This window comes from Heptranchias perlo, chromosome 35 (assembly GCF_035084215.1).
Source record: "Heptranchias perlo isolate sHepPer1 chromosome 35, sHepPer1.hap1, whole genome shotgun sequence".
Lineage (NCBI taxonomy): Eukaryota > Metazoa > Chordata > Chondrichthyes > Hexanchiformes > Hexanchidae > Heptranchias > Heptranchias perlo.
The window spans coordinates 17,236,986-17,249,421 of NC_090359.1; the positions used below are offsets into that span (position 1 = coordinate 17,236,986).

Below are 12,436 nucleotides of genomic sequence, written 5' to 3' on the forward strand. Positions count from 1 at the left end.
TGTGACAAATTTCAGGAGTTTGTTGGATCCCTTTTGTACAATGTGTGACTTTGCCAGTAAGGGGTTGGACTGTGTAAGAAATCTCCATGTGCTGTGTTAATAAAACTCAGGTCCTGGTGTCACTGGGGACCTGCTCTCTCTTTACTGTAAGAAATCTCCATTAAATGAATAATCTGTGAATCTAAATAGCTGAGATAATCTTAAAGAATGGCTGACCTGCAGCACGAACACAGCTGTCCGTGAGCCTGTCTCTCTGTCTCCCACCTTCCCGTTCGAGTCTCTCTCTCTCTCTCTCTCTGACACGGTCTGTATCTGTCTTCATCCCTCTCCATCTCCCATTGCCTATCTCACTATTCCTGTTGCCCTGCTTATTTGCCTCCAACTCCTTGCACACTAGTGTATCTCTCTTCCTCCCTGTCCCTTTCTCTTGATCCGCACCCCTCCCTACCTTGCTCCCCATCTCCCATTCTCTCCCAACCGAGTTCTCACCTCTGAGTCCACCTCACTGTTTCCCTACCCCTCACTCTCTCACTTCCTTTTCGTCCCTCTCTATCATCCCCATCAATCGCTCTTTACCCTCTCTCTTCCCTCCCACTCTGTCCCGATCCACTTTCTCTCTGTGCCTGGCTCTGTTCTCTGCAATTTTGAAGACCCGTTTTCTACACAATCCCCACATTTTGCCCCGTTCCTGGATCTCTCTGTCTGCCGTCCACCCCTCTCTGTTTAAGTCACTCCTTTTCTTTATCCACCCTCCCTCTTTCGGAATTTACTTTTCTCTCTCTCTCCACATCCCTCCCTCTCCCTACCCGTCTCTCTCTATATATTCCATTTCTCTGCCTTTAACTGCAGCTGCCACCTATTTGTTCACTCCACTCCATGGTTGATGTTCAGAGATTATGAGGGTGATTTTAAAACGGAGCCGGGAAAGGGGCGGGGGTCAATTTGAGGTCAGGAAACCCATGAGGACGGGTTTCCCGGATGTCCTTACGATTTTGACGGAAGGACGTCTTTTATTTTTTTTTGTCAGTTTCCTGTCTGACTGACCGGTTGATTGACAGGCTGGTCTTTGTGGGACAGGAAACCAGCCAAGGAGAGGACGTCTCCAGGTACATCTTTGTTTGCATGGATGGGAGGGCACGGATGGGCATGGGTGGGCACGGGGGTCGCAAGTCATGTGGGATGGGATCGGGGGTCAGTGATGGTGGGGGGGGGTGCGGGATCAAGGGTCATTGCAGGGGTCAGCGATTGTTGAGGGAAAGGGTCGGGGGTTGGAGGGGAAGGATCGGGGTCGGAGGGGGAGGATCAGGGTCGGGGATCAGTGATCGGCAGGGGGGTGGGGTGTCGGTGCAGTTAGGCTTGTTGGGCCGAGGGGAAGCACTCCTGCTCCTCAGGACCCACAAACTGTGCCTTTCTAGGCACCTACCTGTTACTCTCGGGCCTTCTCACCTCCTTTCACAAGGAGTAAAATAGAAGGCCCAGGAATCCTGAATGAGCCCCCCGGGGTTCAAATCTGGAATTAGTAAAAATTGGATGCCTGAAGCCTCCATGAAAGGTTTTAAGGGCCGCCCTGCCCCCTGGGAGCGGGTTGGTCGCCCGCCCCTCGCCCACCCCCGTGAAAACCGGAAATGAGCGGGTTGGAGGCGGGTCTGATAAGGTGACAATTTTCAATGCACCCCCACCCCCAACCCACCTGTTCTTTACTTTTAAAATCGAGCCCTATATTTTCAGGCTGGTGATACATCAACACAAGTTGCTCAGTTTCCATTAAACTTTGTGGACAGTCAGTTGCAATTGTACTCGCAGGGCCGAGGTTCATTATTCACGAACTAAGCAAAGATATGCTCTGCATATTAGAAGATTAAATGAGTGAAGTTTTGTTCCTATTATTATTAATTCTAAGGAAGGTGATGCGGCCCCAACACCCCAATAGCACCGACATTTTCACCAGTTTGACACTGATTCACTTTTAACACCAGCCATGCTGCAGCCTATCTGACATAGAATGTCCGGCACAGAAATAGGCCATTCCCCACAACAGGTCTATGCCGGAGTTTATGCTCCACACAAGCCCCCTCCCTCCCTGCTTCATCTAACCCTATCAGCACTGCAGCAACTCGCCAAGGCTTCTTCGACAGCACCTCCCAAACCCGCGACCTCTACCACCTAGAAGGACAAGGGCAGCAGGCACATGGGAACAACACCACCTGCACGTTCCCCTCCAAGTCACACACCATCCCGACTTGGAAATATATCGGCCGTTCCTTCATCGTCGCTGGGTCAAAATCCTGGAACTCCCTTCCTAACAGCACTGTGGGAGAACCGTCACCACACGGACTGCAGCGGTTCAAGAAGGCGGCTCACCACCACCTTCTCGAGGGCAATTAGGGATGGGCAATAAATGCCGGCCTTGCCAGCGACGCCCACATCCCGTGAACGAATAAAAAAAAAGCATATTCTTCTATTCTTCTCTCCCTCATCTGCTGATCCAGCTTCTCCTTAAATGCATCTATGCTATTCGCCTCAACTACTCCTTGTGGCAGCGAGTTCCACATTCTAATCACTCTCTGGGTAAATAGGTTTCTCCTGAATTCCCTATTGGATTTATTCGTGACTATCTTATATTTATGGCCCCTAGTTCTGGTCTCCCCCGCAAGTGGAAATATCTTCTCTACGACTCCTCTATCAAACCCTCTCATGATCTTAAAGATCTCCATCAGGTCACCTCTCAGTCTTCTCTTTTCTAGAGAAAAGAGCCCCAGCCTGTTCAATCTTTCCTGTTAAGCATAACCTCTCGGTTTTGGTATCATCCTCGTAAATCTTTTTTTCACCTACTCTATGGAGTGCCTCTATATTCTTTTTATAATATGGAGACCAGAACTGTTCACAGTACTCCAAGTGTGGTCTAACCAAGGTTCTATACAAGTTTAATATAACTTCTCTGCTTTTCAATTCTATTCCTCTGGAAATGAACCCCAGTGTTGGTTTGCTTTTTTTAATGGCCTTATTAACCTGTGTCGTTACTTTTAGCGATTTGTGTATCTGTACCCCTAGACGCCTCTGCTCCTTCACCCCATTATTGAAGCAGTGGCCCACTTATTCTTCCCATCAAAATTTAAAACCTCACACTTATCTATATTGAGATTCATTTGCCAGTTACACGCCCATTGTGCAAATTTATTTATATCTTCCTGTATTGTGTCGCACTCCTCCTCAGTATTAACTATACCCCCCAGTTTGGTGTTGTCCGCAAATTATGAAATTATACTTCCAATTCCCAAGTCCAAATCGTTTATATAAATGGTGAAGAACAGTGGTCCCAGCACCAATCCCTGTGATTCACCACTCAGACCTTTTGCCAGTCTGAGTAACTACCTTTAACACTTACTCTCTGTTTTCTGTTTTTTACCCAGCTTGCTATTAATTCTGCTCTTTGTCCCGACTCCACCTGCTCTGATCTTATCTGAGTGAGATCATTAATTAAATACAATTTTTGTGGTGGGCCCACTCCCAGCAAGTAATGGATTGATGCTGCCCAGACTGATTTAATGTGGGATCCTTACAAGCAGCAGGTAGAACAGATTTACCTCCTGTCAGTGTGGGCTGTGTCCAAACACAGGCATTAGAGGCTGAAATTACCAACATCAAGCCCACAGGAACCCACAGACACCTCCATAAGAACAGAAACGTGCACGGTAATAGTATAAAATACAACAAGAGAAATGGATTGTGTGTCACAACAAACTATTGGGGCACAGAAGTACGTGATGTGGATACAACATTAACAATCCTTCGTGTTCGATTGGAAGGATTCCCCCATTGTGTAGCGATGAGGCTTTCTGCCAAAGTCATTTGACAGAACACCTCATCGCCAGAGCTTTCAAACAAGCACCAAGACGTAGCTTGGCTGGTGGTGAGAAGGGCCCTTCCCACCAGATCCTTCATGCACTCCTGACCTCTCAGTGCCACTACGCGCTGTCCCCAAGGAAGTTGCGATGGGGACGAGACCGTCACCCATCTCCTCCTGGAATGTCCCTTTGCAAAGAAGATCTGGAGAGAGATGCAGTGGTATCTGTCCAGGTTCATACATACGAATTAAGAGCAGGAGTAGGCCATTCAGCCCCTCGAGCCTGCTCTGCCATTTGATAAGATCATGGCTGATCTGATTGTGACCACAACCCTACTTTCCCGTGTACCTACGATAACCTTTGACTCCCTTGTTAATCAAGAATCTATATAACTTAGCCATAAAAATATTCAATGACCCTGCTTCCGCTGCTCTCTGGAGAAGGGAGTTCCACAGACTCACGACCCTCAGAGAAAAATTTCTCCTCATCTCCATCTTAAATGGGAGTACCCTTATTTTTAAACTGGTTCCAGTTTCTCCCACAAGGGAGCAGTTCTGTGACACATGATTCTGTGCTTTATGGGCTGTTACCAGGGAAGCACTCCGAGACAGATATCAACTGCTACTGGAAGACCATCAACTCGGTGAAATACGCCTTTTGGTCTGCCCGAAATTTGCTGGTCTTCCAGCGCAAGGAGCTGTCCTCGACCGAGTGTTGCAGACTGGCACATTCCAAGGTCCAGGACTACGTGCTCAGGGATGCACTGAAGCTGGGTGCGGCTGCCGCAAAGGCTCTGTGGGGAAAGGCTCTCGTTTAGAGCTCTCCCGCCATTGTAAACCGAGGGGCTGCAATCAGGGAAAACCCACCTCGGGCAGAATGTAAAATACAAATTTATGTAATGAAATGTAATGTACCTGTAATTAATCTGTAATCAATAAGCTTATTGATTGTAATGCAATAAGGCGCCCTAGAGTGTCATGAACTGTAATTATGAACAATGTGTAACTGTATTGTTGGAATCATAATTGAACTGTACTTTACGTATCTTGCAAAAAGTATATTCTGTATTGTGTATGTTTGAAATGTGATATGACAACTGTATTGTATGTATTGTGACAAATTTTATGAATAAAGTATATTTTTTGAAAAAAAAGTCTGTTCTTATCAGTTTAATATCTGATACGTCCCCTATCTGGGGACCGTATATTAATTTGATTTTTGGAACAGGGAGATGGAATAGGGGCTTGCTCCGTCCACTCCACGCATCGACCCAGTATTGCAGTGTCTCTGGGAACGGTGCACCTCCCTGTGGGGAGATATTCAAAATGAAAAACAGGTTTTTCCAGTGTCTCTGTATGTATTATTACTGAGAATAAAGTTGATATTTTGTACTTAAAAAAAAATGTGGAATAAATCCTCAATTAAAGCTGTGAAGATTAACTAGATAAATATTGAGGTGGAAATGATATTGAAGATTTCCAAACTGGACCTGAAACCTAAACTGACCAGAATTACAAAGTGACCCAGAACCCCAATCTTTTGTAGACACTTGCACGACAAGGCAAACATACAATGATACAATCCAAAACTGACACTGAAACATAACTTGATCTAAATCCCCAAACTAACCCTTAATCAGACACTGAACCATTTCCCCAAACTGAAGCAGAACCAGAGCGAGTCACAAACCTAAACTTAACCAGAACCCAACAATGACTCTGAACAAAATAAGCAACAACTCTCAATCTGATCCTCAAACCGAAACAACACGGTGCCCAACACTGGAAGACCCTAAACTCACATACAAACCTCAAATAAACCAGGAACTGTAAAATGACCCAGAGACACAAACCCTACCTGAACCCAAACTAAACTGAACTGAACATGAACGCCCAAACTTCTGAACAACCTCAACTTGATCTGGAACTTAAAAGTGCCCTGGAATCCTGAACATACACAGAACTCTCAATGAACAAGATTCCTTTGCCCTTCTTGAGACCCTCTGATCCAAAGTACTTTAGAGACCAAAAACACTAAGCTGCACAAAACCCTAAATCAGCTCACGAACCCCTGGTGACCCAGAAACTTAAACTGACCTGGAACCCTAAACTGATCCAGAATCCCAAAAGTGACAGGTACCCTAAACTGACCACCTGCGGAATACTGAGTCAGAACCTGAAAATGATCCAGAATCTTACATTCAACATAACTACAAAGTAACCCACAATTCCAAACTCACATTAAGCCCCAAATGAAAATGTAAATTGAAATGACTGGATACCCTAAACGTCCCAAAACCCAGTGATCCAAAGCCCCAAATCGACATAAAACCCTAAACCTGTACAGAAACATAAACTGACCCAGACCCTCATACTGACACTTTCCGTAGCCTAAATTGTTACAGCTCCAAAGGAACTCGAGTCAATCCAAGAGCTCCGGTCCTCTGGATTTCCCTCTCAGAGTGGAAGAACGTTAAACTGTTCCAGAATCCTAAACCGACCTGGAATCCGGAACCAAAGCAAAACTGCAACCAACTCAGAATCACAGGCTGATCTAAACCCGAAACTGATCCATTATCCTAAACGGACTCAGAATATTAAAATACAGCAAACCCGAAACACCAAGCAGACCTGGAAACCCGACCTGGCCCAGAACCCTAGCTGACTCCACTGGTTCACTTGTTCGTTCTGTAGTTCGTTTCAGGCTCTTCTGCTGTTTTTAAGATATGATGTAATGTTAGGGATCATTGAGATCAGTCTGTGAGTATCAGTCTTTGCCGGGGTCCTGTGGAAGATTTTGCAGTGCTGGGTGTTTTTGGATGTGTGGAGAATGTTAGTCTTGAGGGTCCTGAGTTAATTGGAGCTCTTGTGGTCAGTTTGAGTGCAGTATGTTACAACCAGATACTGAACCAGAAACTCAAAACAACACAGAATTTCAAATTGACCAAACTGACCCAGAATATAAAACTGAACTGGGACCCTGAACCAATCCCAATTCTAAAGTGACCAACTCATGTAAAATGAATTATAAACATAAAGAAAAGCCAAGTACCCAAATTTGTGTTGAAACTCAAAACAAGCCCAGGTTCCAAGTCTAACACTGACTCATAAGCCTAAAAATATTCAATGCACGAAACATATCTCGAACCCAGAATGAACCCACATGACGAGGCTGACACCGAAGGCTGAGCGTCAGGGGTTTCTACAATCCCTCAGTGTTGGCATCAGTCTGGGCGTGTTGAATCATCAGAGATCGTTGTCTATGTTTGTTGTTCTGTGTCAGTTTGTGGGTGTTGTGGTTTGGGGTTTCTCTGCTCAGTATTGGGGGAATGTGCACTGTTTAAGGTCCATTTACAGATGCTGTGGTTTGCTGTGACAGTGCAGTTATCATTTTACAGGAGGCAGAAGCCCAACGTGTGATGCCATCGTTAGCTTTGGGTGTTTGATCAATGTGTGGATGGTGAGGTAAGTGTGTGGGGACTGGGTCAGTTTCTGGGTATTGTGTTTTTTTTGCAGATGATGTGATCGGTTTGGGGCGTATTGTGGACAGCTTCAGGATGCTGACTCATTTGGGGAGATGGGATAGTCAGTCATTGAACACTGCCTCAGTTATGGTCCCTGAACACAGTTTGCAGTACCAGAGTCAGTTTCAGGGTGCTGTGGTCAGTTTCAGAGATACATGGCATTAGCTTGAGGTGCTGGATTAGCTTGAGGTGCTGGGCCAGTTAGAGGTACTGTACTACGTGAAGAGCTAGGTTAGGTTAAGGTGCTGGACTAACTTGAGGTGCTAGGTTAGCTTGAAGTGTTGGATTAGTTTGGAGGCTGTAATATTTTGAAGTATTAGGTTATTTTGAGGTTCTGGGCTGGTCTGAGGTACTGTTTTTGCTTGAGGTATTAGATTATGTTGAGGTGCTGGATTACTTAGGGCGGCAGCTTTAGTTTGAGGTAATCTATTTGCTGCAAGTGCAGTTTTAGCTTAAGTTACTGGGTTAGTTGGAGGTGCTGTATTAGATTGAGCTGCTGGGATAGTTTAAGCTTTTGTCAATGTCTGAGGTTCTTGATCATTATGTTTCCAGCCTATCGAGGAAGAAAGCAGTGCTGGATCTAGTTCTGGGGAATGAAGTGGGGCAAGTTTCAATGGGAGAGTGTTTTGGAAACAGTGAACACAATATGATTAGGTTTAGAGTAATTATGGAAAAGTACAAGGACAATGAAAGTTGAAGATACTTAATCGGAAGAGGGTTAATTTCAGTGAGTTGAAAAGGGATCTGGCCCTGATGGAATGGGAACAAAGATTATCAGGTAAAACAGTTAAAGAGCAAAGGGAGGCCTTCAAGGAGGAGATAGTTCAGGTACTTCATCTAACCCTATCAGCATATCCTTCTATTCTTTTCTATGTTTGACTCGTTTATCAATTATCTCCCCTTTTCTATCATAAATGTCTTTACAACTTTTTTGATTTCTGCTTCTAATGTCTTATCCATCTCGTTAGTGTCAATATTGAGGCAAAGTAATGATTCCACATTTCTGCCGTTACCTGTGAGTTTACCTTGTGCATCCCTTAGTGGCCCTACCCCTATCATGATTTTCCTTTTGTTATTTATGTGTCTGTAGAATACTTTACTTTTTAAAAAGTATTTTTTGATAATTTAATTTTGTAATTCCTCTTTGCCTTCCGAATAGGTTTTTTGTTTACTTATTTCCTAACCTCTTCGTATTCACTTTTGTCATCCTCTTCTTTATTGACCAGGTGCTGAGTATATGCCTTTTTCTTTAGTTTCAATTCTGATCTTATCTCTTTATTCATCCATGGTATGTCATTATTAGTGTCAGTGTCCGTGGAACTGTACCCCAGTGAGAGTCAGTGTCCGTGGAACTGTACCCCAGTGAGAGTCAGTGTCCGTGGAACTGTACCCCAGTGAGAGTCAGTGTCCGTGGAACTGTACCCCAGTGAGAGTCAGTGTCCGTGGAACTGTACCCCAGTGAGAGTCAGTGTCCGTGGAACTGTACCCCAGTGAGAGTCAGGGTGCATAGAACTGTAACCCAGTGAGAGTCAGGGTGCATAGAACTGTACCCCAGTGAGAGTCAGGGTGCATAGAACTGTACCCCAGTGAGAGTCAGGGTGCATAGAACTGTACCCCAGTGAGAGTCAGGGTGCATAGAACTGTACCCCAGTGAGAGTCAGGGTGCATAGAACTGTACCCCAGTGAGAGTCAGGGTGCATAGAACTGTACCCCAGTGAGAGTCAGGGTGCATAGAACTGTACCCCAGTGAGAGTCAGGGTGCATAGAACTGTACCCCAGTGAGAGTCAGGGTGCATAGAACTGTACCCCAGTGAGAGTCAGGGTGCATAGAACTGTACCCCAGTGAGAGTCAGGGTGCATAGAACTGTACCCCAGTGAGAGTCAGGGTGCATAGAACTGTACCCCAGTGAGAGTCAGGGTGCATAGAACTGTACCCCAGTGAGAGTCAGGGTGCATAGAACTGTACCCCAGTGAGAGTCAGGGTGCATAGAACTGTACCCCAGTGAGAGTCAGGGTGCATAGAACTGTACCCCAGTGAGAGTCAGGGTGCACAGAACTGTACCCCAGTGAGAGTCAGGGTGCACAGAACTGTACCCCAGTGAGAGTCAGGGTGCACAGAACTGTACCCCAGTGAGAGTCAGGGTGCACAGAACTGTACCCCAGTGAGAGTCAGGGTGCACAGAACTGTACCCCAGTGAGAGTCAGGGTGCACAGAACTGTACCCCAGTGAGAGTCAGGGTGCACAGAACTGTACCCCAGTGAGAGTCAGGGTGCACAGAACTGTACCCCAGTGAGAGTCAGGGTGCACAGAACTGTACCCCAGTGAGAGTCAGGGTGCACAGAACTGTACCCCAGTGAGAGTCAGGGTGCACGGAACTGTACCCCAGTGAGAGTCAGGGTGCACGGAACTGTACCCCAGTGAGAGTCAGGGTGCACGGAACTGTACCCCAGTGAGAGTCAGGGTGCACGGAACTGTACCCCAGTGAGAGTCAGGGTGCACGGAACTGTACCCCAGTGAGAGTCAGGGTGCACGGAACTGTACCCCAGTGAGAGTCAGGGTGCACGGAACTGTACCCCAGTGAGAGTCAGGGTGCACGGAACTGTACCCCAGTGAGAGTCAGGGTGCACGGAACTGTACCCCAGTGAGAGTCAGGGTGCACGGAACTGTACCCCAGTGAGAGTCAGGGTGCACGGAACTGTACCCCAGTGAGAGTCAGGGTGCACGGAACTGTACCCCAGTGAGAGTCAGGGTGCACGGAACTGTACCCCAGTGAGAGTCAGGGTGCACGGAACTGTACCCCAGTGAGAGTCAGGGTGCACGGAACTGTACCCCAGTGAGAGTCAGGGTGCACGGAACTGTACCCCAGTGAGAGTCAGGGTGCACGGAACTGTACCCCAGTGAGAGTCAGGGTGCACGGAACTGTACCCCAGTGAGAGTCAGGGTGCACGGAACTGTACCCCAGTGAGAGTCAGGGTGCACGGAACTGTACCCCAGTGAGAGTCAGGGTGCACGGAACTGTACCCCAGTGAGAGTCAGGGTGCACGGAACTGTACCCCAGTGAGAGTCAGGGTGCACGGAACTGTACCCCAGTGAGAGTCAGGGTGCACGGAACTGTACCCCAGTGAGAGTCAGGGTGCACGGAACTGTACCCCAGTGAGAGTCAGGGTGCACGGAACTGTACCCCAGTGAGAGTCAGGGTGCACGGAACTGTACCCCAGTGAGAGTCAGGGTGCACGGAACTGTACCCCAGTGAGAGTCAGGGTGCACGGAACTGTACCCCAGTGAGAGTCAGGGTGCACGGAACTGTACCCCAGTGAGAGTCAGGGTGCACATGGAACTGTACCCCAGTGACTGTCAGGGTCCATGGAACTGTACCCCAGTGACTGTCAGGGTCCATGGAACTGTACCCCAGTGACTGTCAGGGTCCATGGAACTGTACCTCAGTGACTGTCAGGGTCCATGGAACTGTACCCCAGTGACTGTCAGGGTCCATGGAACTGTACCCCAGTGACTGTCAGGGTCCATGGAACTGTACCCCAGTGACTGTCAGGGTCCATGGAACTGTACCCCAGTGACTGTCAGGGTCCATGGAACTGTACCCCAGTGACTGTCAGGGTCCATGGAACTGTACCCCAGTGACTGTCAGGGTCCATGGAACTGTACCCCAGTGACTGTCAGGGTCCATGGAACTGTACCCCAGTGACTGTCAGGGTCCATGGAACTGTACCCCAGTGACTGTCAGGGTCCATGGAACTGTACCCCAGTGACTGTCAGGGTCCATGGAACTGTACCCCAGTGACTGTCAGGGTCCATGGAACTGTACCCCAGTGACTGTCAGGGTCCATGGAACTGTACCCCAGTGACTGTCAGGGTCCATGGAACTGTACCCCAGTGACTGTCAGGGTCCATGGAACTGTACCCCAGTGACTGTCAGGGTCCATGGAACTGTACCCCAGTGACTGTCAGGGTCCATGGAACTGTACCCCAGTGACTGTAGGCGCCCATAGAACTGAATCAAGTGAGAGTAAGGGCCCATTGAACTGCACGCTCACCCTCAGGAGTAGATCATTCATTCCCGCGATTCTGTTCTGCCATTCATTTCGATCATGGCTAATCTGTATCTTAACTCTTTTGACCCATCTTGTATATAATGGGCAGCATTTTAGCACCCGCTATCAGGTGCGTTCCTGGCGGGGGGCTCTGAAAATCGGGAAATCGCGGAGTGGGACCGGAGCCCGCCTCGAACGCACGCACTTCCGGGTTCCCCACTGACGCGCCGGCATGCGCGCGCAGCCCCCGCTGGTGGGAATCCCGCAGGCAATTATAGCCAAGGGGATGCCACTTGAATGTATTTATTTTGCTTGTTCAGGTCATTAACTGACCTGATTCAGGGATTATGTGAGAAGGGGTGGGATTTTAAAGGAAACTGGGACTGTTTCCCACACTGGGGGAAACACTCCCAGTTCAAATGGACCTGTTGCAGCTGTCAGCCTGTGGTAGCTGCAAAGGTCCATTTGACAGGTGGGTGGGGGGAGACCCTCACCCATTACAGGAGGCCACTCAGTCACTTGGGACAAAGTTTGGCCTCCACCACCCTCCTCCTGACAACCAAAGTCACCAACTTGCACACTTACCCCGGGGTCCAGAGATATGTACCTACCTTGCGGACCCCCTCAGATGTACATCTTCCGGATGGGGGCCGCCGTAGCTGCAGTCATGACCTCCTCGGAGGGCGAACAGCATCACCAGCCTCGCCATCCACCTCTGACACGTGGAGCTCCACAACAGTGCGCTGTGACACATCCACCTGTACAGCAGGAGGGAGGGCAACCGCAGAGAGAGATGCGTCGCAGAGGGCACTACCCTCGCCACAGGGTCCACAGACCGAGGCTCAGCTTCCTGGACCTCACTGAGCAGCAGTGCACACGGAGGCTCAGAGTCACTCGACATGTAGTCGTGGACATCTGCAGCCTCCTTCATGCCAAGCTGCTCCCGGCTGGCCCGAGCACCATCTTCTTACCTGTCGCTGTCAAAGTCACCACTGCCCTCAACAACTTCTCCTCCGCA

General features: G+C 48.3%; 1 long non-coding RNA gene and 1 pseudogene across 1 annotated transcript in view; one reads left to right on the forward strand and one right to left on the reverse strand.

Moving 5' to 3' along the window:
- The window catches only part of LOC137302377 (uncharacterized), a 34,422-nt gene that overhangs the window by 5,987 nt on the left and 15,999 nt on the right, over positions 1–12,436 (reverse strand). The window lies entirely within an intron of this gene.
- LOC137302584 (U2 spliceosomal RNA) lies at positions 4,981–5,152 on the forward strand (annotated as a pseudogene).